The sequence below is a fragment of the Adiantum capillus-veneris genome, chromosome 28 (assembly GCF_014529385.1).
Source record: "Adiantum capillus-veneris isolate H3 chromosome 28, ASM1452938v2, whole genome shotgun sequence".
Classification (NCBI taxonomy): domain Eukaryota; kingdom Viridiplantae; phylum Streptophyta; class Polypodiopsida; order Polypodiales; family Pteridaceae; genus Adiantum; species Adiantum capillus-veneris.
The window spans coordinates 36,531,482-36,557,366 of record NC_140958.1 but is presented as its reverse complement, the minus strand read 5'-3'; positions in this window follow the sequence as shown (position 1 = coordinate 36,557,366).

Genomic DNA, 25,885 nt, shown 5'->3' with positions numbered 1-25,885 from the left:
CACGTGGCGTGCAGGATATCCCACATGCACGAATTGGGACTCGAAAGGAAGGATATATTACCTGGGGCGTGAAGCTGTTGTGTGAAGGCGTGAGGGGAGCTTCCTCTCGGAGCATGGCGATGGCGAGCCCTAACGGGCGCTGCGAGTTGGCACTGCGTAGGCGGGCGCGGCCCTGCGGGATGGCGACGCCTCGGATTTTGGCCGAGCAGGGCGGCATAGTGGTGCATCCGCTTGTGGAGGGTGGCAGCTCCGGTGGATGAGATGGTAGCACTTAAGAGGGGTGGCATCCCGCGGCCCTCGGGCCCCGTCTTTTGACAGGAGACACCCCCCCCCCCCCCCCATTAGTGATGTCGCGAATGGTAGGGTAAGGGGTGCTTCCCTAAGAGGTGCAAAAAGGGCCGGGTTGGCCGGGAAATTAGGTGCCAAGGGGTAGTCCCGTGTGTATAAGGAGGAAACAAGGGCCATTTCGAGTGCCGTCCGATCAAAGAGCAAGGACCAACAAAGCAAAGCCCAAACCGAAGCAAGGGCAAATGGGCAGGTAAGAGCCGGGATCAAAAGGGGAGACCAAAGTAGCAAGGCGGAAGCCAGACCAAGGGAAAGGAGGAGAGAGAAAAGAAGAGAGAAGTGGTAGGGAGAGTCGGACAAAGGTGGCCAAGGACCAAAATTGAGCCAAAGAGGCAGTGCAAAGCTAGGGCCCCCACAAAGGGGTAAAAAATGAAGGTAAAAAAGATAAAAAATAAAAATTCCAGGGGGCAATAGCGACATCGCTAATGCCCCCCCCCCCCCCCAAGTGCAAAAGAGAGAGCAGATATAGAAAAGCGGTGCCCCCCTCCCAAAAATGCCAAATTAGGGTACCAGATGGACCAATTAAAGTGTAAATTCCCAAATTAAAGGCCCCCCCCTATAAAAGTCAAAATTGGATCAAATTAAGGGATTTTTTCTTGGCTTTGGGTGCCGTTTGAAGCCTACAAAATGGAGTTCTCTGACAAGCTAGCCCCTTTGTAACTTTCCCTGAAAAATGGCCATAGTGATGCCAGTGCAAGTCAGTGTACATGCTTTTTGAAGTGCAATGAAGCCACAATTGCCCCTCTTGCTGTTGTTTCCCCTTCCCCCCTTCTCTTTCTCCTGCTTTCATGTTTCTCCTCGATGCTAGCTATGTGGATGTGTGTGCCCTCCCGAACCAACGGTGTTTTGTGTGAGAGAGTGAGATTGAGTGGCTGTGAGTATGTGTAAGGGTGGAGACAGGCCGTGGTAGCAGGTGTGCCTTGTGTGGTGGATTTGTGGAGTGCGTGAGAAGTGGAAATTGGGCAGGCAATGGTTTGCTAGTGTAAAGTGTTTCTTTGAAGGTGTTTTCTGAGAGGACAGGGGTGTTGTGGATACCCTGAGCTATAGAGAGGCCCTTGTGTTTGTGCTGGTCGTGTTCCCTCATTCCCCCTCTCCAACGTCAAAAAGATTTTGTATGAACCATGTGTGCTAAGCATGGAATCCGTACCGTACAAGAAGTGAAGTAATTCACAAGTTTAGAAATTAATCCATCAACTTTTAAGTTAGCACAATGTGAGGAGTTTCAACCTTGCCAAAGGGGTTGCTTGGAAGTGGATGAAGAACATCAGAGAGTACCAAAAAATAGAATCACATAAGGAAACTATAAAATACTATTAGTCTCTCCAATGTTGTAATAATGGGTGCCTTTTCATTCAGGGGAACATATCCTAGCAATAAATCCAAGATTTTGAAGCTTGAATCAGCATCACATTGGGCTTCACCCTCTTTAGAGTCAACCTCTCCTATCTTCACATATACCTTTTATCTTGGGCATCATATCCTTCTATGTTTTGGAGAACATAAACACTTGGTGATTGACGGATGTTTTCAAACTTTCTACATTTGGTTCTTCATAGATGGAAAACTTGGAGGCTACTACATGTGGATCTTGTGTCGGTCCTTACCAAAATCTATTCTCTTCCAATGTGTCGAAAGAAATAGAAACCTTGGTCTATGTGATAAACTTTTTGCAACACCGTCAGATTATAGTTGGAGGCATGACTCAAGCTCTACTAAATGATGAGGGTCATGGAGTTTTTGACTTGATGAGCCTACCTAGGTTGAATGACTTTTATGCGCAGACTTCAGAGATATGCTCATATAAGCTCTTGAAGAACGTAGCACATACATCAACTTTACACATGAGGAAGAGAAACCTATCTTTTATATCACACTCATAGTGGTGGAAGCAATGATAGAAAACGATATGAGCTACAAGTTTTTTCAACCAAATTCAGTAAGTGATTCCATACCATACATCTTTCTTTGGGGAACAAACTCCAAAATCTTTAATCCTGGCGGGTGCTTATGGAGACTTTAATTCGAGGAGGTTTACTTAGCTACTTAATTACATCATGTTGTTGGCTCTAGAGAGAGCCTTTTGCAAAACACAAGGTTTTCTAATCATACAACAAGGGTTCTTCAAAGATGAAAGCAGACAAAGATAGACGTTACGAGATCTAGATGTTGTGTGATTGGATAAATGGTACAGGAATGTACCATTATCTGGGGGGAGCTAATGATAGCCATTTTTTGGCTATCCAAAATTGCAATAGTGAGCTATCTCACCTACCAAAATCACCCAAATAGTGTGGCTATCATCACCCTTTCACTCTACATAGGTGTGTGTGAGTTAAGCGACTTTTCTCATATCTCCTTAAAAACCCTCAATTAGCTACTAACTGGGCTAGTTGAGCCAAAAAAAAAAAGAAAAAAAAAAGAAAAGTATATTATGACCTCTTTGTGTGTAAATATTTCATTGTATATTGGGCCTAAATATATGGATTTTTTATAATTATTTTGATATTTTATTCAAATATTTATTACCTAGGTGTGTGTTTTATTAGGCTTTGTATGTCTTCTTTTATCCTCTTGCACCATAAGTATATTTTTTTTTGTCAATGTGTACATTCTCTAATCTCATAAATATTTTTTTCTTTTATACAAATCACCTCCACATTTTTATCCTCACCCTTGTGAAAACAAAAAAACTGGCTCCTACTCCCTTCGTCACTTTTATTATATAATTCCCATTTACTTGCATACTTTTCCTCTTTCACCCAAAATAATACAAAAGAGGGACCATATCATACGATTCCAATATATTTTCTCATATCCATATTTCTTCTATATTTTTTCATTATGTACTTATTATTTTAACACCATGTGGTCATTGAGCTAAAATTCAATGAATAGTCTATACACTAATCCTACCATGTATATATTTCTTTATCCACCAATAATCCTCATCCATGCATGTGTAAAGATAATTTAGATGCTTTGTATCATGATATGATAAAGGAGGGGTTCACTCTTGGATGCATTGTGCAAATTCAACAAAGGAGGGGGCCACTAAAAAGACTTTTTCAGGGATAAAAAGCAGGGTTTTTGGTGAGATTTGTGGTGCTATCCCTGCTCGTAATTTGAAGAAGTGACCAATGGACAAAATGTAGCCCACAAGCTGAATAATCACCTCAAGTTTTTTCATAATTATTAGATCTAGCATCCATGAGATATGAATTTTATGATGGATCCCAATCTGTCCACTTTTCTCACAAGTCACCCTTAGTCTTCTCTCACTTCTTTTCACACTTCCACACACCTACACACACACACACACACACACACACACACACACACACACACACACACACACACACACACACACACACACACACACACACACACACACACACACACACACACACACACACACACACTCATTTCTCTCCATTCCTCACTAAAACCTACATCTCCCATGGTTTTTCTCACCCTCCTCACCATTACCCTCCTCTGTCACACCCATAGCTCTCTTCTGAAGCTCTACCTACATCCACCATCTCCATATCTCTCTCTATTACTCTCATATTACAATTTTATTCTACCCTTTAAAAAATGCATAAAAAACCAGCAACCTAAGCATACTTAATCTATACAAAATGGGGGTTTTTAATCAACAAAACCCTCATTCTCTTTGTGGTGATTCAACTATGGTGGACATGAAAAGAAGAAGAAGAAGAATGGTGGTCACTTTCGACAATCTACGCATGGGTGAGTCCAAGATTATTCAAGGATTCACCATCTCAAGGGTCCACCCATCTCATTCACCCCTCTTTTCCCATCCTTCAAGTCATTCTACCCATTAATTATACTACTAACTTTTTCTAGTGATTGCTAACACTAACTGCTAACCTTTTCTTATAAATTGCACCCATTCTACTCTACCTTGGAGTAGGCAACCTCACAAAAACATCACTCACCTCTCTAGAATCTTCTCTATTTCACCTCAATAATGCTCTCCTCTTGAGCCCACATCCATGTGACTCAAGAGACAAGAGAGCCCCACTCTCATATAAGATTATATAAAAAAATTCATAAACATGGTTTTTTATGTAAATGTTAATCAGGAGATAATCCTAATAAGGGCTCTCCTCACCTATAAATAGAGCCCTTTTCTCTTTGTAAATGGCATGATCTCTACACTATTGCTTACTACTTTGAGTATACCATTCTCCATCTTAGTTGTAGGGAGAGAGAGTGAGCTTTCTATACACCATACTTGTGGTGTATAGGAAAGCTTCTTTGAGCTAGTTGTAGCATTGCAAGGAAGTGAGTGATTCATAACTTCCAATCAAAGTTGTACCTACTCTTGCACATCAATTGATTCAATAAGTTGGGTGAAATCACATTTCAAAATTCTCTTGAGTCTCTCCAATTTACACTTGGAAACCTCATCTCATTTGGTTTAAGGTGACGTGTTTTCATTTTGAGATTCTTTTGTAGTATCTGCTTATATGTGACTCAAGAGATTTTGTGTTTGTTTTTGTTTCTTGGGAAAACCCTAGGATAATGTGTAGATTGCAATATCATCAAACTTAATTGTGTCTCTTGACTCTCCTCCAACCTGTTTATACACCCACGTCAATCATTACATTGAAGGTAAATTCTTGTGCAAAACTCTCTCCCTCTCTCTCTGTGTGTGTATTTGTAGCATTGATATTAGTGATAGTGTACCTTCCTTCTTGCTTGTATAGCTCAGGGATTCTCCTTTTTTTGCATCCTAGTTTGCTCTATAACTAGGTGGTGTCCCTTCACTTGTTGTTGGCTGTGGATTTGCTATTGTTTTGCTTGTTTGTAATAGCCCCAACACCCAATTGAGTATCACGGGAGCCTTGAGGGGTGTTTAAAGGTTGCCTCTGATGTTACTCGCCATGAACTGCTTCACTGTCTTTGGTAGTATCCTAAGAGCTGTGTATAAAGGAGAGTGATCTGGTAAGTGCCTCCATATCCATAAGGGGGACTGCTAACTCTGCTCTAATGATCTCCTGTGGCACGGAGTCCTTGGACTTAATCAGCTGAGAGAACATACATACCAAGGGCCTCTCAATACCCCTCCACACATACTGACCCATAGAGAGTCCCCAAACTTGAATCCATAGAGAATAACTAAATATACCAAGGTATCAAAGAGCTAGGAATTGTTCCAGTTTGTTGGAGCTGAACCTGCAAAAACACATCCTCTACAATCCTCCTAAGGCCGCATATGCTCTGGTCTATCAAGTCTCCACTGCTCTCTTCAAAGAAAACTTTGGCCTAGTGAAGACTACCCCAAGATAGGTATGCATCTGTGTACTTGACCATAAGTGAATGTAGGTGTTGATCTCTTGATCCAATGCAGTGTGATGTTAAATACAATAACCTTGGTTTTACCAAGGTTTACATACAATCCACGATTCTCCGCAAAGCCATGCAATGCATCCAAATGTCATTGCATACCCTCCGATGAGTCAAAGATTGGCACAATATCATCATCATATAACAAAAATGGAACCGATGTCCCTTCCTCTTGGGCACCTCAGTCACCCTTAGTGTCAGTCTATTCAAAAACCTCATCTATTTACATACCAAAAAGAGTAGGAGACAATGGACAACCTTGTTTCACTCCAATAGTAGAGTGAACTAAATTAGATACCTTGTTTGAAGTGCGTACATGTCCCACCACTGATCTGTAGAGAGCCATGATCCCAAAATCAACTCAATGGGTACTCCCATTGTTAGCAACAAGCTAACATGGATACCATTTTTTGGAGTTCTCTTTGTGAAAACATTTATTATTTTGATAAATCAAGAATATGGCAACTCCTATTTTCTCAGATAAACTCAGTAATTAATGAGCCGGGGCTACAAGCTTCTAGATTGTATCAGCAAGTCATTTTTAAGCTTTGGTAGAACTCTAGATTATTAATTTTGACCACCCAAAAACCTTGGCTAAGGTAAAAAAGCCAATTTTTATAAGGTTTTTATAAGTTTTTGGATAAGAAATACACAGCATAAGCTAACGACACTCACTCCTCTCCTTCTCGCGCTTCCTAATCCCTCCCCGGTTGTCACATTGCAGTCACATTTATTGCATTGCAACCGCAGGTAAGAGCTCTACGCATAGCACAGTATTTCGTAGCTTTTGGCATCGCCTACCCGTGGCCTAATTTCATCATAGCTAGAAATTTACAATCTTAAATAAAAAACTAAGCATAGGCGGGGTATACGGGACATCATTGCTAAGCATTTGGATGCATTCTGGGTTGAAAATGACTAGGTCAAAAATCCACTGTTGTTAATAATTGTGATTTTGGAACTTGACCTAAAGTGGGGTTTGAGACCATAAGCATGTGTACTTAGGTCTTATAAACATGTCCTAGAAGTTTCGTTGTCGGGGGATAATTGTGCGAAAGGTGAGCCGGAAAGGCACCGGGCCCCTGGCTGTGAGAGGTGTGAGAACAAAGGTGTAGCAGAGGCAATTACCGAAAACAGAGTTTAAAACAAATAGTCCGTCTAATTTCCAGCTAACCGACAAAATCCATGGTTAATAAATCACTATAGAATCTTAAATTCTCTTTACAAGAAAAAAATCTGGCTTAAATCACGTGCTTAAACAAGAAATTGATGAACTCTGCTTACTCTGGCTTCTGCTCCTCGATCCGAATGGCTAATGGGCTTCGAGTAGGTTTAGGATGGCTAATGAAAGTTAAGCTTGAGGATTTTAATGGCTAATCAAATTTAGAATAAAATTGGAATGGATTATGGGGTTTAAAGTTGAGGATTTGAAAGGCTAATGATGGCTTTGAAGCTTTAATTGGGTTTAGGGAATCGGCTCAGTCAGCTTAGAAAGGTTTGGCTTATGGAGTTTAGAAAGGCTTTGAAGCTTATGGAGTTTAGAAAGGCTTATGGAGTTTAGAAAGGCTAATGATGGCTTTGAAGCTTTAATTGGGTTTAGGGAATCGGCTCAGTCAGCTTAGAAAGGTTTAGCTTGATTAAGGGCACAATTAAGCTAAGCACCTTGGTTTAAGAGGTTAAGAATATGGAGTTTCGAGGTTTAGGATAGCTTATGAGGTTAAGGTTAAGGAGTTCTCGAGGTTTAGGAATGGCTTCTGAGCGAAAATCCGTTAAGTTTGGGAGATTAGAGAGCTTAAGAGCTCAAGAGCTTGAAGATATGAGGAGGAGAGCTTAAGAGCTTAAGGAGCTTGAGAGCTGTCGCTTATGAGGAGGTTTTCCAAGATGATGCCGTGAAGAATTCGTTCCTTTTTCTTTTTATAGTTGCATGGGCCTCCCCTTTTGCTTTAAAACAACCGCCTACCCATTAGCAACATCGCTAATGGGTAGGCTCTCAAGCTTAAGGAGCTTGAGAGCTGTCGCTTATAAGGAGGTTTTCCAAGATGATGGCGTGAAGAATTCGTTCCTTTTTATTTTTATAGTTGCATGGGCCTCCCCTTTTGCTTTAAAACAACCGCCTACCCATTAGCAACATCGCTAATGGGTAGGCTCTCAAGCTTAAGGAGCTTGAGAGCTGTCGCTTATGAGGAGGTTTTCCAAGATGATGCCGTGAAGAATTCGTTCCTTTTTCTTTTTATAGGTGCATGGGCCTCCCCTTTTGCTTTAAAAAAACCGCCTACCCATTAGCGACATCGCTAATGGGTACCTTCTCTATGACATGGAAGGGCCGGATTTTGAGCAGCGTGGAATCCTCTGATCCTTTCTTGCTTCTTCGGCGTCCTCATCGGAGCACCACACAGCTCGGTGCAAGCTCATCTTGTTTCCTGCGCTACTGCCCGTCGCCACAGGTCTTCACGCCATGCCCTTCCTTTTTTGAATGTTCACACTCCCCTAAAAAAAAAAATAGGGTTGCCTTTTTTTTCTCTTAGCAAGTGGGCGGCCATGCCTTTTATTGGCTTTGGGCGGCCATAGCTCCATAAGGGAGGACACCACATTTGACATACATATCGGGTAGTGCTTTGCTAAGCTTCCGTCGGTCTCTAATCTTCATTAAGGCCCCACATTAAGAATACATACCGACCAAGACATCGCCCATACTCATTGCATCCCAAAAGATGACATTTTTGTCAGAGAACTCAACAAGAACTTTTTGTGCCTTCGTAACAACACCACCTTTTGCATACATATTGGCCAAGGCTTTGCCAAGCAACTCAGTTCTCTACAGCAAACCACACCAGTGTTGGCCTTTCCCCGCAATATTTGCATTCCAAAACCCGGAAAAAGACAAATACTTCGCGATGGCACTCCAATCGAGTGGACCGGCTAGTGCAGACCCGGCCCCCGATAAATCTTAACCAGTCAATAATTTGGCAACCGTAAGTCCAATCCCCGATCTGAAAAGACCAACGTGCTCCACAAAGTGAGCACTTCAGTCCGATGCATTCATTTCATTTTTATCCCCTCAGATGCTATTGCCCAATCCGGCACGGATTTGCAATCGACTTGAACTTTAAACTGCCATAACTTCTTCATCGTAGCTCCAATCGACGAGCTGTAAAGATAGGCCGGTAGAGCACATCTAGCACACCTGCAGTTCTAGGACACAATAACCCATTTGTGTTCACTTCAAGAATAACACTTCTAGCATCATTAAGGCATGTTTTGGCCCTTTCAGCGGCATTTGACATACTGTCAACATTGAACTTGGCCTGCAACCAGCCCTTAATCACTGTTCATTAAACATATAAGCTTCAAACAAACTTAATGTGCATTTTTCTGGCATCTTTCTTTGCATGGGACCAGAGCTTCACGACATTCACCCCCTCAGAACCTACACAGCCTCCGGTCTGTGCCAATTGCACTTAATCAGTTTCATTAAAATCATCATCAGACATATCATTTGATGTATACATAACATGATCCTCTGGAGGCATATCTGAATGTGAATCTTCAAGAACGATCTTGCCTTCTCGCTTCTTGAATAGCTTGATCCTTTTCCATGCAATAGGCACCTTGAACATAGTACCATCTAGTTCACATAATTGATATGTCGCATTATCAAAAACATGTTGCACCACATATGGTCCAAACCACCGTTTCACCATTTTCCGCATACCAGAGTATTGGTTCTCAAAGCTACTGTCATAGACAAGTACCCAGTCACCATCTTTGATAGCATGTGTTCGTATTCTATGCTTTCCATAAAATGATACCTTATTCTTCAATCTTGCCTCCTTAAGCTTCTCTTTAGCCTGCTCAATATCCTCTTGACGCCTCTCAAGCTGCCGAATATGTAGAGCAAGAAAGTCTTCAGTAGACATACCTTCTTCCCATGGCATTATGGTCCAACTTGTAATTGCTTTCTCCGTAGGCATAATGGGTTTCTACCCATGGATCAATTTGAATGGCATAAATCTGAACTATGTGTAGTGCGATCAGCCCACAAAGCAAATGGCAAGAGTTTAGGCCAATCACCAATATGTCCTTCACACGCCTTTGCTAAAGCTTTAACAATAGGTGGATGTCCTCTTTCACTCTTCCCGTTACCTTCTGGATTATATGCTGTGGTGAGGGTGAGTTTAATGCCCATACGAGCAAAAAAGTCTCGAGCTTCATCTGCATCCAGCTCCCCTCTATCCGCGGTAATTCTGCCAACACATCCATACCTAGAGATAACATCTTCAAGCAAAAACTTGCATATTGAACTGGTAGCTTTGATATGCAAAGCTCTACCTTCAATCTGATTTGTAAGATCTTCCCTGGCAAGGACAATATATCTCATCTGCCACACTCCTACTGGCATTGTAATAAGGTCCACCACCCACTTGTAGTGCATAGCCAGTGGATAGGTGGTATGCACTATGTCGCACATTAGAGTACTGTTGACATATTAAGCATGATTCCACAAATTGAACCACATCTTTATACATACCTCTCCACCAATATAGGTCTTTAATCTTGACAAAGGTTGCCCAGACTCCTTTATGTCTAGCCCATAGACTTTCATGAAACTCTTTAATCACCTGCCGTTGGGTTGCTTTGTCGCAAATAATTCGGTATAGTACCCATCCTGGGCGCTTCGGTTGCTTCCATAAATGTCCGTCTTTGTAAGGTTTCCGGTTTCTGAAACCTTAAAGATTGTATAAAGCTTAATCAAACAGATATGATTATTGAAAAAGCAATGTAGAATTACCCAACCATGGAAAATATTGGTATTTTTGGAATCTTAAGCACAACAAACCCCGGGCTAGAAATTTTCAGATTTAAATTCGAACAAAAACTGGCCCCGCTAGTCCTTCTGGAAGATTCAATGTAAATTAATTATTAAGAAAAATTAAAGGGTTGTAGTAATCATTTAAGCATAAACTTTATTAAAGGCTTCCTAGATATTTACAAGATATTTTACCAATTAAGCAAAAATAGGTCAAAATATAGCAGAATTGACATTTTAAAAGCTGACAAGTAATGGGAAGGTCATCACTGACATGCCAGGGACTCATTTAGCAGCAAGGGGTGCCATCTAGAGCTGTAGGGCTGCTTGAGCTGCAAGCAACTGCTTTTTCCAGGCTGTGAAGCTTATGAGTACCAGAAAACTATAAATAGGACCCCTTGCTTCACAAATTGGCCAGACTCGGAGCCTTGAGACTCTCTCTCTCTCTCTCTCTCTCTCTCTCTCTCTCTCTCTCTCTCTAGAGAGAATGCTACATAGAAACCACTAGAGATTAAGATCTAGTCGATTAACCTAAACGGTAATTATCCTAATCCTTCTTAATAAGCAAGGCTAGATTAATCTATTTTGTTAATAAATCAAAGATTAGGCCTATGTATACTCATAAACCCTCTCTTAATTAATTATTCTTTGCTGATTGTTGTAATTAAGCTTGGTAATGTTTAGCTAATTAATTATCCTATCATATTAAGGGTTGAAATTAACCAAATTAACCATGAATTAATGGGAAGTATATTAATTAAGCTTAGATTAAGTTGAGGTAATTATCAGAACTATATTAGACAGTCATTAAGCTAGGAAAATTATCCTATAATTTTTTGAATAATTTTCCTAATTAATTAGGCCGAATTACACTACTTTTTAGAGAAAATTAAAGGGGAAAATAATCAAATTGATTCAAAATTCCTTGAGCTATTTATCAGTGGTTAATTATATGTTAGGGAACTCGTGATAATTAGGAGAAGCTCAGATAATTAATTTACTTAATTAATTTAGCAAAATTACTCTATTTTTAAGACAAATTAAATAGGAGAAATTAGTAAATTGATTTCAAATGCTTTGAGTTATTTCTCAGTGGTTTTTTATGTGTTAGGAAATCTGTGATAATTAGGAGAAGCTTAGATAATTAATTTATCTAATTACTCTAGCAGAAATACTCTGGTTTTAGGACAAATTAAATAAGGGAAACTAGCAAATGGATTCAAATTGAATTAAGTTACTTATCAGTGGTTAATTACATGTTAGGAAACTTGTGATAATTAGAATAAGCTCAAATAATTAATTTATCTAATTACTTTAGAAGAAATACTCTATTTTTAGGACAAATTAAATAGGGAAAATTAGCAAATGGACTCAAATTGAACCGAGTTATTTCTTAGTGGTTAATTACATATTATAAAACCCGTGATAATTAGGAGAAGCTCAGATAATTAATTTATCTAATTACTTTAGCAGAAATACTCTGTTTTTAGGATAAATTAAATAGGGGAAAATTAGTAAATTGATTCCAATTGCTTTGAGTTATTTACCAAATAATAAATACATGTTAAAAAACCCATGATAATTATATCAAACTCAGATAATTATTTTACCTAATTACTTTAGCAGAAATACTTAATTTTTAGGACAAATTAAAAGGGGAAAATTAGTAAATTGATTCCAATTGATTTGAGTTATTTATTAGAGTTTAATTACATGTTAGAAAACCTATGATAATTATTTTAAGCTCATATAATTAATATACTTAATTACTTTAGCAGAAATACTCTGTTTTTAGGACAAAGTAAAAGGGGAAAATTAGTAAAATAATTCCAATGGATTTGAGTTATTTATCAGAGTTTAAATACATGCTAGGGAACCTGTGATAGTTATTTCAAGCTCAGATAAGTTATTTACCTGATTACTTTAGTAGAAATACTCTGTTATGACATATTAAAAGGGAAAAATAAATAAATTGATTCAAATTGCTTTGAGTTATTTATCAGAGGTTAGTTACACCTTAGGGAAATTGTGATAATTATTTTACCCTCAGATAATTAGTTTACGTAATTATCCCAGTAAAGTTATATTATTTTTAGGGAAAAATAAAAGAAGGAATATAGTAAATTAATCCAAAAACCTTTGATATAAATACCAAAGGTAGAATACACCTTGAGAAACCCGTGGTAAATACTCTAACCTCAGATAAATAGTTTAGGTATTTATCTTCAATAAAAGTAACCGATTTTGTGTATAAAATAGACAAGGGAAATTTGTAAATGAATTTATCTAATTACCAAATAGATACCTGAGGTCCAAAATCACTATTGAAGGGTGGAAAAGTTACCTCAACATAAATGGATGGTACAATAAATTACTATCAGTAAAATGTTACCTAATTTAGACCATAAGTATAGGAGGAAAAGGTTATTAATCAAATTTATGCAAACTACTAAAGGTAGAACATATTCAATTCCAATTTAGAGAGAGTAATCCATCAGCGGATAGAAATTTATAATTTACCAAGGTCAAAATGGAAGATAGACTAAGGAGAAACCTAGTTAAAGGACTTTCCAAATTAAATGGAAATTATGGAAAATTATTTATAGCATAAATAAGTTACAGGAGGAATATCTCATCAAATGGACTATTAAAGATACCTACTTACTCCAAAAATCCTTATTTTTGGGTAGACAAGGAAAAAGAAGATTATTCAATTAAACTTCTAATGGATTAAGTCTTTTTATGAGGCTACCAACATGGCTCCAAAGAGAACCAGGGGAAATCCTCTTACCGAGGAAGAGGATGTTAGCAACAAAAGAAACAAGGCCACTAATGACCATGAGGCTGGGCCTAGCCATAGGCCAACGGAGGAAAGTCTACGAGCTCCCGCCCCATAGCACATGGACGAGTAGTCCCAGGTGGATTTCTATTTTGTTCACTTAAAATCTTTTAAAGCTCATTTTTAAGTTAGCATTGCATACGTAAGGTTAGGAAGAATAAACTGGCTGAAAACGGAAGGTAACTTCCAACGTGCATTTGTTTATAATGTAGAAAGAATTGTTTGGGTTAAAACTGGTTGAATTAGGAAAGATATGATTGATCATCCTTAAAACAGCTTGTCTCAAGAAAGTGCTTAGTATAAATTGATGATAATGATTGGCTTTCTAGCCACGGATAAGTCGGTTACCCCCATGAACGTTGAGTTTCTACTCCGTGTCATGTCTTGATGTTTCTACATAGGTTAGGATACCGCTTTTTTAATCCTAGGGGAGCCGCACGGTTGTATGGGCAATTGGTTTGGTGTATGAGCACCCGGAACCTTGGGTGGGGGTTTATCCACTCTGGATTTGAATAAGGAATGGGTGCTGTTTTTTTTTCACCCTTAGGTGGTCTTGAGACAAGAAGAGTACTGGTCATGGTTATTAGGGACAATGTTTTGATTGACAGTACCCTGTTTTAAGTTAAAGATGTCTGTTTTCTAAAAGAATGCTTTCAATGTTGTCTTTAAGGAATTACTGTGATGAAACGTTATAAGAAACCATTATTTTAAGTGTTAAAACAATGTGATAATAAGATAAATGAATCTTGTGTGAGTGCGGGGTGGTAAGTGGGGATTGACTAAGGTTGTCAATTATGGACGGGTGGACCTGATTAGTCAGGTAACTATCCATTCCTACGCACTAAAACGTTCTAGAAACTTCTTCACTTGGAAGAGGAATCCACCAACGGTTGTGCCCTCACGAATGTTAGGGGGAAAAAAGCGTTGGCTAAGGAAACCATAATCTGAATGATGAAGTTATAGGGCCGGAATTTTTTTTTTCTTTTTGTAGGCCGTTTGAATACGTTGTCCCGTTTCCACTACGAGACATCACTAGGTCTGCTTCTAAGGCTATAGACCCAAGCCATTGTTAATGGTAAAGGTATATTCCTTGGATTTTTCTTATTTAGAGACTCTGAGTTTTATTAGACCTAGAGACCTATCAAGGATCCCATCCCGACCTTTGGTATTGGCGGTTTGGGGACCTCACAGTCTTTCAAGAAATAGCCATAGGCCTTTTTCCTGATCTTCTTGAATTCTTGATCACTCCATCCTTCTTGTCTAGTGAGAGTACTTAGGTAGAGGCCAATCATAAGCCACTCTCCATCATAAAACTCTTCAGAAAAGACTTCAAAAACATGAGCAATACCACCACAGTTGGCATGTAGATAAGAAGACGTGTAGAACTTCAATCCAACATCATCACTCATGGACAACATCTCTTCTTCATCTTCAAACCTGGCTCTTGATAACACATGTGAAACAGGGTTATCTCTACCTACAATATGACAAAATTCAGGGTTAAGAGACTTAATATAGGCTATCCATTGTAGCATGGCAATGTCCGCAGTAGAGCAGTTTGCAATCATCCCTATCAGTGGCAAGCAATCTATCTCTACCACAACAGAAGCTCCAATAAAGTATTCTTTGTCGGTCCTTAAAGCAGTAGCAACGCCCCAAAGTTCCCTCTTAATCTGTGGATATCCTCTTGATGAGCATTGAGCACCTTGGCTCCAAATCTCACAGCATACCTGTGCCCTTCAGCATCACCTTCTCTTTAGGTTCCTCTTCTGCAACATCCATGTAGATAAGAAGATGTGTAGAACTTCAAGCCAACATCATCACTCGTGGTTAGCATCTCTTCTTCATCTTCAAACCTGGCTCTTGATAACATATGTGCAACAGGGTTATCTCTACATGCAATATGACAAAATTTAGGGTTAAGAGACTTAATATAGGCTATCCATCGTAGCATGGCAATGTCCGCAGTAGAGCAGTTTGCAATCATCCCTATCAGTGGCAAGCAATCTATCTCTACCACAACAAAAGCTCCAATAAAGTATTCTTTGTCGGTCCTCAGAGCTGTAGCAATGCCCCAAAGTTCCCTCTCAACCTATGGATATCCTCGTTGACGAGCATTGAGCACCTTGGCTCTAAATCTCACTGCATACCTGTGCCCTTCAACATCACCTTCTCTTTAGGTTCCTCTTCCGCAACATCCATGATGTCAGCCACGATCAACTTATCGAATCTCATCTGTCGTTTCAGGATCATGTTGACTGCTTCAGTGACTACCTTTCAGTCGAATGCTAAGCCCAATTCTCCACTTGGATCCTCTAGCAACTGCACTACACTCTTCTAAAGTCGAGGATCAGCAGCCTGAATGAACAGCTCAACCTTCTGATCCCTCATTGAACGTCGCTCTATCGAGGATAGTTGCTCGAATTTCTTCTCAAATTCCCGCAATAACTCTTGTGCAGACAAATTTTTGTTCTTCTTTAGCACCCACTTCATAAAACTTTGCCTAGTTACTCTTTGCGAATCCTCGCGAATCCTCCAGGAAGTATTCCTCCTGAAGCGCCTTCTTAAAATCCTGCCGATTCGGACCTTGAAGCACCTAAATCTCTTTAATTCGACTCCTAAGTTCCGGCTCCGCAATCAAATGGAACCCTTTGACTGCATTTTGATCATCAATTCCATTCTCTTCCATTGCATGTTCATAGATGTTGCAAAATTTGCTAATATCCTGGCCTTCAAATCAATGCAATTTCTTGATAACTGTGTGTCAAGCTTTACAGGTCCTCTACTACAAATTGTACTACTGTTGGGCAGCCTGCTGTTGTTGCATGTAAGCAGCAAACTGCTGCATCATTTGCTGCATGGCAGCCTCTTGCGGTGTCGACATCCTTCTTCACCCACACTGCTCACCCCTGTTCGTTTCACGTCGGGTTCACCAAGAATGTCAAAGGATAATTGTGCGAAAGGTGAGCCAGGAAGGCACCGGGCCCCTAGTTGTGAGAGGTGCGGGAAAAAAGATGTAGCAGACAGAATTATTGAAAATAGAGTTTAAAACAAACAGTCCGTCTAATTTCCAGTTAATCGACACAATCCATGGTTAATAAATCACTATAGAAGATTAAATGATCTTTACAAGAAAAAAATCTGGCTTAAATCAAGTGCTTAAACAAGAAATTGATGAACTCTGCTTACTCTGTCTTTTGCTCCTCGATTCGAATGGCTAATGGGCTTCGAGTAGGTTTAGGATAGCTAATGAAAGTTAAGCTTGATGATTTTAATGGCTAATCAAGTTTAGAATAAGATTGGAATGGATTATGGGGTTTAAAGTTGAGGATTTGAAAGGCTAATGATGGCTTTGAAGCTTTAATTGGGTTTAGGGAATCGGCTCAGTCAGCTTAGAAAGGTTTGGCTTATGGGGTTTAAGATTAGCTTGATTAAGGGCACAATTAAGCTAAGCACCTTGGTTTAAGAGGTTAAGAATATGGAGTTTCGAGGTTTAGGATAGCTTATGAGGTTAAGGTTAAGGAGTTCTCGAGGTTTAGGAATGGCTTCTGAGCGAAAATCCGTTAAGTTTGGGAGATTAGAGAGCTTAAGAGCTCAAGAGCTTGAAGATATGAGGAGGAGAGCTTAAGAGCTTAAGGAGCTTGAGAGCTGTCGCTTATGAGGAGGTTTTCCAAGATGATGCCATGAAGAATTTGTTCCTTTTTGTTTTTATAGTTGCATGGGCCTCCCCTTTTGCTAAAAAAAAACCGCCTACCCATTAGCAACGTCGCTAATGGGTACCTTCCCTATGACATGGCAGGGCCGGATTTTGAGCATTTTTTGAATGTTGACACTCCCTAAAAAAAAAAATAGGGTTGCCTTTTTTTTTCTTAGCAAGTGGGCGGCCATGCCTTTTATTGGCTTTGGGCTGCCATAGCTCCATAAGGGAGGACACCACATTTGACATACATATCGGGTAGTGCTTTTCTAAGCTTCCGTCGATCTCTAAGCTTCATTAAGGCCCCACATTAAGCATACATACCGACCAAGACATCGCCCATACTCATTGCATCCTAGAAGACGACATTTTAGTCAGAGAACTCAACAAGAGCTTTTTGTGCCTTCGTAACAGCATCACATTTTGCATACATATCGGCCAAGGCTCTACCAAGCAACTCAATTTTCTACAGCAAACCACAGTAGGGTTGGCCTTTCCCCGCAATATTTGCATTCCAAAACCCGGAAAAAGACAAATACTTCGAGATGGCACTCCAACTGAGTAGACCGGCTAGTTCGGAGCTGACCCCCGATAAATATTAAACAGTCAATAATTTGGCAACCGTAAGTCCAATCCCCGATCTGAAAAGATCGACACGCTCCACAAAGTGATCACTTCAGTCTGATGCATTCATTTATTTTTTATCCCCTCAAGTGCTCTTGCCCAATCCGGCACGGATCAGCAATCGACTTGAACTTTAAACTGCCATAACTTCTTCATTGTAGCTCCAATCGACGAGCCGTAAAGACAGGCCAATAGAGCACATCGAGCACTGCAGTTCTAGGACAAAATACCCCATTTTTGTTCACTTCAATAATAACACTTTAGCATCATTAAGGCATGTTTTCGTCCTTTCAGCCGCATTTGATATACATTCAACATTGAACTCGGCCTGCAACCAGCCCTTAATCACTGTTCATTAAACATATAAGCTTAAAACAAAATTAATGTGCATTTTTATGGAATCTTTCTTTGCATGGGAGCGGAGCTGCATGGCATCGTTACGTTTGGATGTCATGTGATGCTGTAACGAATGTGATTTGTTTGCCGATGAGTGATTGGCTTTTGGTGATTTCAGTCAGTTGAGTGTAGCTTGAGCTAGATGCAAGTTGTTAATTATTTTCCGAGAGATTGAAAACCTCTTGTAGCCTCTATGCACTAGTCGATTCAGCTTCGTCTCATGGATTGCCAAATTAATCGTGGTTCTCGCTAATACTGCAATAAGATAGGATGGTGAGGTTAGACATACATCCCACATTTGGCGCCGTTGTCGGGGATTGAAGAAACCTAAAATAGGAAAAAACACGAGCGTCTTGTAAAGTTATCCTTTGACTTCCTCTAGGTTTGCCTAGAGTTCAAACTTTCTTTTAGAAACCGCATAGCTTAAGATTGTCGTCTTTTGCTGTGTAGAGTTAGCTTGGAAGTAATTGTACTTACTGAGTGCCTTTAGGATTGTATGATTGTAGAAATAGATTAGGATTTTGAGAATGATTGGTAGACAAGACAAGTCTTAAGATCAGTGCTCACAAAAACATAAAAAACAAGAAAATAAGTGTTTGTGGACACTTTCCACAACCCCATTGCATGAGAATCTAGGAGTAGGGTAAGTAGGATCCGAGGTGGATTTCATAACATTGCTCTCTCTGAAAGAATCAAGTGTGAGTTATTATTGGAAGTTGCAGAATTTCATGTCTACGGCTAGAAATAGCTCGAAAAGACTCGAAACCACTCAATCCGACTGGAGAGTAACCTTAAAAGTTGTTTGAACCAGTTGGTAAACTCAAAGACACTCTGAGGTAAAAATTTCAAGAGTTGGCCAAAACTTAGATTATTTACCTTTTCTTGACATTTTAGGCCAAATTAAGTTTTGACTTGATTCATAGGCTTAAAATAGCTCATATAAAGACTGTCTTTAAAAAAATTGCAAAAAATGTTCATTTGAAGCATGAAGTTAATAATTGCGATTATTAACTTTCTGCTCTAAATTGACCAAGGTTCATACCATTGACTCATTGCATGTGTACAAACAACTTTTGTAAAGGCCCAAGAGATTTGGATCACTAAACTGACAAAAAACTGGGTAAAAACTAAAGTTTGTACTAACTTTTTGAATCTTGAGTGTAAATTTGGGAAAATATTTGTCCAAACTTGTTAAAAATTGAATCATAGGCTTATATTGATGCGATAAACATGTGTATATGTTCGGTTGACCAAAAAGATACAAAAACTTGCCAATTGTAAATAATCACGATTATTTACATCCGTCCCATTCTTTAACTTTTTGGACAAGTCAGCATACCACTAGTTTTACCATGTTGTAATAAGCCCACAAACCAAATTTGGTAAGATTTGGATCACTGGATTGAAAATTGTGACCAAATTTGCAAAGTTAGTCTGCAGACAGATAATTGATGACCATTTGACCAAAAATTGTCCAAACTTGATGAAACTTGGTTAGTGCCCTTAACTTGAGGTGCTTAACAGACCTGTGTCAAAGTTGGGGCAAAAAGTTACAAAAATATAGCTGGAGTAAATAATCGTGATTATTTACATCTGCTTCAAAAATTGAGAAATTTGCATATTTGAGTATACCACAAGGTCAAGCACATCAAGTAGACCTCACAAATCAATTTTGGTGAAATTTGGATCACAAAAGTGAGCCCTAAGCCAGATTCTCGAAATCAGAGTTTGCGGACATAAAACAGTTTTTTGATAAACTTGATCAGATTTTGTTCAAACTTGTTGAAACTTGTTCAGAGACTGTAACAAGTTGTATACTTGCCAAACCAATCCAAAAAGTACAAAAATTTGACAAAAGCAAATAATTAAAATTATTTACTACTACTATCCAGAGACATCCATTTTGAATTTTGAACTTATACAGTGTTAAACCAACATAATATAAAGCCACCGGGAAATTTTGAGATCTGATTGCAATTTTGGGTTTAATCAGATCAAAATTGGTGCATGTTCACTTAGTTTCTAGGTTGCAGAGTAAATGTTTGATTTTGCTAAAGTCGAATTTGAAAGTCAAATTTTGACTCCAATAGCTCGATTTGAAGTGATACACAGAGACCAATCACGAGAGTTAGCAAAAACTCTACTGTCTTTATAGAAGAATAGCTAACTTGATAAAATTTGTACAAGAATCAGGTTGCAGACGAGGAATCAGTGTCTTGACAGAAAGTTACAATCCAATCAAGTGGAAATTGATGACAAGTCAATCCAAAGGTGAGTACTCTATCCAGGGCTTCATAAGTCTATATGAACCTTAGATCTGGTCATGTACTAGGAAATCAAGGCATACTCGGAGAAACCTCCAGTAGAGTATCCACCGAAGAGAGCGTGAATCAAGGCAATTCCTTGCACACAATTCTTGAAGAAGTCTCAGACACTTTTTTAGATTCAACATCCAAAATGTCTTCTTACTCGACTCACTCGAAAACCGGAATGACAATGCGCTATAAGCATATACTCTCTATTTACAATACTAACCGTCATGGAGCCCAGGTTTACTTGGACCCTAACGAGGAGTATGCTATTCGCATTGATGACCATGGTATTGAGTTTGAAGAAGAGATTAGGACAAACAAACAAGGAAAAATGTACATGGACAGAAATGCAACTCAATATGTACAAGTCGAAAACCCTGATGTGGTAGACAAATGGGGGTTAGAAGTAAACACCATAATCTCAGATATGTCAGCAAAAGAAGGACCACCAACTTTATAATTTGAGGGATACGATCAAATAAGTTTGAAGCCTTTGAAACAGCTTAGTACGGATAATCCTAGGATTGGAGTCTATTGTTGGAAAGATAAAAACATAAAAGATCTTTTAAGAACTTTGCATGCCAAACCATGACAACTAACGGCCATGAAGATCATCTATATCTTCAAGATCAAAGATAAGGGATCAACGGACTTACCAACCTACCTCTTTAGGGATTGTTATAACAACAACTTTGTTATGATGACTCTTGAGGAGGTAGAACAAACCAAATACCAAGGGTATTCCATACACGATTGGATATTGGGACAAGGACCAGAAACAATTCCAAGAGATGAACACCATAAGAGATCATCTGAGAGTAATGTAAAGAAACTAGAAACCACCTCATCACCTAGAAAACTGGGTGACACTAAGGCCAGGTCCAAGCCTACATGAGTCACTATTTCCAACATACTGGTTGGAAGGACTCGGAACATGACCAACTGCCAGGAGATCAGGAGTTGAACCAAACAGATGCGTCAGACCCAGCTGATTTTCAAAATGGGTCAGAAAATACAATGGATCAAGGGATCCATACGACCACTTAGCAAACTTTAAGCAAGTGCTAACATTAGAGCGTATATTCGATTTCCATACTCAATTCGAGGGGTTTGGAATGACATTAGAAGGAAAAGCATTGACATGGTTCCAAAACATTCCACCAAAGTCAATCATGGACTTGAACACATTAGCTCAAGGGTTTGTAGCTGCTTGTTCCAAAATGGGGATCAAACATAATACGGTAGCTCAAATCTACAGCTTTAAACAAAAACATGGTGAGTCTATTAGGGATTGTGCAACTCAAATGAAACAATACATTGCCAGATGTCCAGAGCTGGAGATACCTGCAGAAGAACAAATTGTATCCTTGTTTCTAGAGGGGCTGCTAAACAAAGAACTTCATGCTATTGACTTAGGAGACAATTGCAAAATTTTCAACAAAGAAGATGTCCCTAAGGATAACCAAAGCAAGAAAACAACATCTACTAAACTAGCACAAGTGGGAACGGCAGCTGCAGCACCACTTTCAGCCATAGAAGATATGCTTAAAAGGATGAATGACATGATGAACAACATGCAAAAAGCACCTATGAGGGGACCAAGACAGGGGATACCTCAACAGGGACAACCAAATAGGCCACAAAAATGGTGTGCAATCGAGAGAAAAGGGACCAATCATGAGGTCCATGAGTGTTACTTCAGACCAAAGTATGATGGGAATGTTCAGTACGTGCCCATGAGGCCACAAGGACAACCCATGTACATATATCAGCCTAATATGGCCCAAGCTCAAAGATCACCAATGGGTATGGAAAGACGTGAACCTGTGTTGGGACGACAACCTCCGTATCCAGGACATAATGCAGTGCCTGTAAAGTACATGCACTCTGAAGGAGTCATAGATGAACAAGCATTAGTGCCTGTTACACCCTATGCAGAGCCTAGTCCATCTATAGTAATGGTAGAAGGAGATTGGTATAATTTGCATCCACCACCAATGGAAGAAACCGTGACTTATGCTCCACCAGAGCTTGCACCAATGTATTATGTAGCTAATCAAGGTGTCAAACCTCCCATGGTAAGACCCATGATGAAGCCAAGAACAAGAAACTGTCATAACTGTGGTGTAGATGATCATTGGAAAAATGAATGTCTAGAGCCTAACAAAAATCTCAAACCAGTTGAAGCCTATTGCATACAATGTTTCAAAAAGGGAGGACACTTTCCGGAAGATTGTCCTAAAAATCCTTTGAACAAGGGTAAAACCGTAGTAAACGTAGTCCAAGTGATACCTAGTAGCTTATCAGAGAGTGAACCGATTGTTCCAATCAAGGTAATCACTAGAGCCCAAGCAAAGAAAAAGAAACACAACTCCTATGATGATTTGGAAAATACGAAAGTTTCCTCTCAAATAATCAAAAGGAGTAGAAGCAAAAGATATGAGATGAGAAAACAAAAACAACGGGTTGAAATCAAGGAGAAAGAAAAAAAGCTATTCCAGGAGAAGTTGAATAGCTTGTGGTAAGAGACACTAAAGAAGAATCCGATGTGGTGGCATAACCCCACCTTGAAACAAAAGAACCAGAGCTTATAGTGCCGGACAACGAAGATGCCTTAGACGGAATTCCCTTCATAGAGAAAGACTGGCCAGGACACTTATGAGAAAAAGTGAGAGAGATCAATGATGGGAGCCTAACTCTAAAGTCAGCTCCTATAGAGGAAGTCTGGTTGGATCACCTACCTCCTGATATGAACATGGATGTACAATCCTTGTATGGGGATTACAAAGCTTCAGGAATGTCGAAACCATTGACCTTGAAAACATTACTTGGGAGATAACGAAGATTAATCCATAGTGTATAAGAACACTCAAGTAAAAAGAGCTGAACAGACCGTAGAAGTAGACAACATTCATTCAATCATGTCTAGACCCATCCAATGCACTCTTACCTTGGGAGAACTGTTAAAACTCAGACCATACTTATGGAATAGTTTATAGAAAACCCTAGAGAAGGTGGGGATAACAGGGTTAATCTCAAAAAAATTGGGAAAATTTAAAAATGAAAATGGACAACAAAGAGATTCGATCTGTTCCCATGAACAAAGTTGGAGAATATTATGAAGGGGAAGAAGGATACACTACCCTCCCAGTGAAATATAATGACATTGAAACCATGGCAATATTGGATAGTGGAGCTGGCATAGCCATAGCCACTAAGCAGTATGGGAATCCTGGGGTCAACCAGCCATTATACAAACTCGAATGAAATTGCAATTGGCTGACGCACACATTGACAGACCTTTAGGGCTGCTTGAAAAAGTGATAGTCAATTCTTATGGAATTGAATATCAACACACTTTTGGCATAATAGAATTTGGGAAAAAACTCAACTATGAAATAATATTGGGAAGACCTTTCATACAACAGGTACAACTTATCCAAGATTGAGGAAACAATTATCTGTACTTGAAGCAAGTGGGATCTATAACAAGAGTAAACCTAAAAGATCACACATATAGAGATGTCTTGAAAACATCCATACAAGAGTTTGATTCAGTCTCTTCGGCTGAAATTGAACTTCCATCCTGGATAAACAAAGACATTTCTATTTGGATGTGTGGAGCTTCAGAAAATGGAATTTTAAGACGAGAAGAATGTATCCTAGAAAGGGACTGCACAGACGAAGCCTATGTACCAGAACCCTTTCCATAGATTTTGTTTGAGCCATTTGAATGGACTCAAATTCTAGCGACAATGGATGTATGTGTGAATACGTATATGCCTACTCAATTTTGCAATGAGGATGGCTATGACATAATTCCAATCCAAATGATTTCAATCCTCAACATTGAAGATGAAGATGAGGAACCCAAGGACTTAATGAAAGCTCAACAAGTCTTTTCAGACCTCTATTACGATGCAACTGATGAGTTAGATAAACACTCAGCTACCTCAGAAGGTTCGGGGTTAGAAAAAGAGCAGATGAGAGCTAAGCTACTCTTAAAAGGAGGGGAGGAAAAGTTTTTTGACTTTCCAAACCAGAAATCAAGAAGACAAAAATGGTATAGACAAAAGAGAGACACCAGAATTGTGAAAACATGACCTATGACATCAATCTCTAGTAGAACACAATTTTTGATGCAGATAGATGCAAATGATTGTGTCAAGGACAAAATCACGGTAGATATCCTTCAAACAAAAACTCAAAAATGTCTCAAACATTGAGAAAAACAAGGAAGGGTACTCAAGCAAACCCACAGGATGAGAAACCACTCATGACTCATGTCGAGCGAAAAAAGAAATATCAAGAGTTGAAAAAGGCTCTAAAGGAGATATACACAACCGAAATGGAAACCATAGAAGAGGATGGTAAGGATGTAATGTGTGTTCCATCCCATTACAAAAAGTATACTCTCCAAGATCGAAAAATTATAGTCGAACAACCTGTTAGGGAACTATAGAAACACGGCGAGTCTTACTAAGGGCCTGAAAACGCTAAAAAAATAGACTTGGCGAACCAGGAGAAGAGCCAAGACCTGCTTACATTGAAAATGACCTAACAGAAGAAGAAGAAGAGCTCTTGCTGAGCTTGTTAAAGGAATACCGAGATATCTTCGCTTGGTCTTACAAGGATCTCAAGGGTGTTGATCTAGAAATCTGTCAACATACTATACCCATGAGAGATGATGCGAAGCCAAGTAGACAGAGGCCATACACGTATAATGAAACATTTGCCAGGAAGATAAAAGAAGAGATTGAAAAAATAAAGGAAGCCAAATTCATTTACAAAATTGAACACACAGATTGGGTGTCTCCGATTGTGATAGTACCCAAGAAGAATGGAAAAATGCGAGTGTGTGTTAATCTCAAAAATGTGAATGCAGCTACCAGTAGAGATAACTTTCCTCTTCTAATAATTGAGCATGTTTTAGGACGAGTTGTAGGAAAATAAGCTTACAGCTTCTTAGACAGCTTTTTGGGATACAATCAACTCTTGGTTGACCCAAAAGATGAGCATAAAACTTCTTTTGCAACAGAATGGGGTATATTTGCCTATCAGGTTATGCCGTTTGGGTTAACTAATGCTCCAGCCACATTTCAAAGGTTGATGAGCCATGCTTTCAAAGAATATCTTAGGAAATTCTTAGAAGTATATATGAATGATCTATGCGTACATTCATCAATCCGAGCTGATAATTTTGAACACCTCAAAAAGGTATTCGAAAAATGTAGACTTTATAGGATTTTCTTAAATCCTCAAAAATGCACATTCATGGGTAGACAAGGAAAAATTCTTGGACATATAGTGTCTAAAAATGGCATAGCTACCGATATTGAGAAGATTCATCTCATTGCTGATTTGCCTAGACCAACAATAGTCAAGGGTACAAACCTTCATGGGGCACTGTGAATATTACCGGCGGTTCATCTACGTGTACGCTATAATTGCAAAACCCATGTATAGTTTGATTACACACTTTGAATGGACCA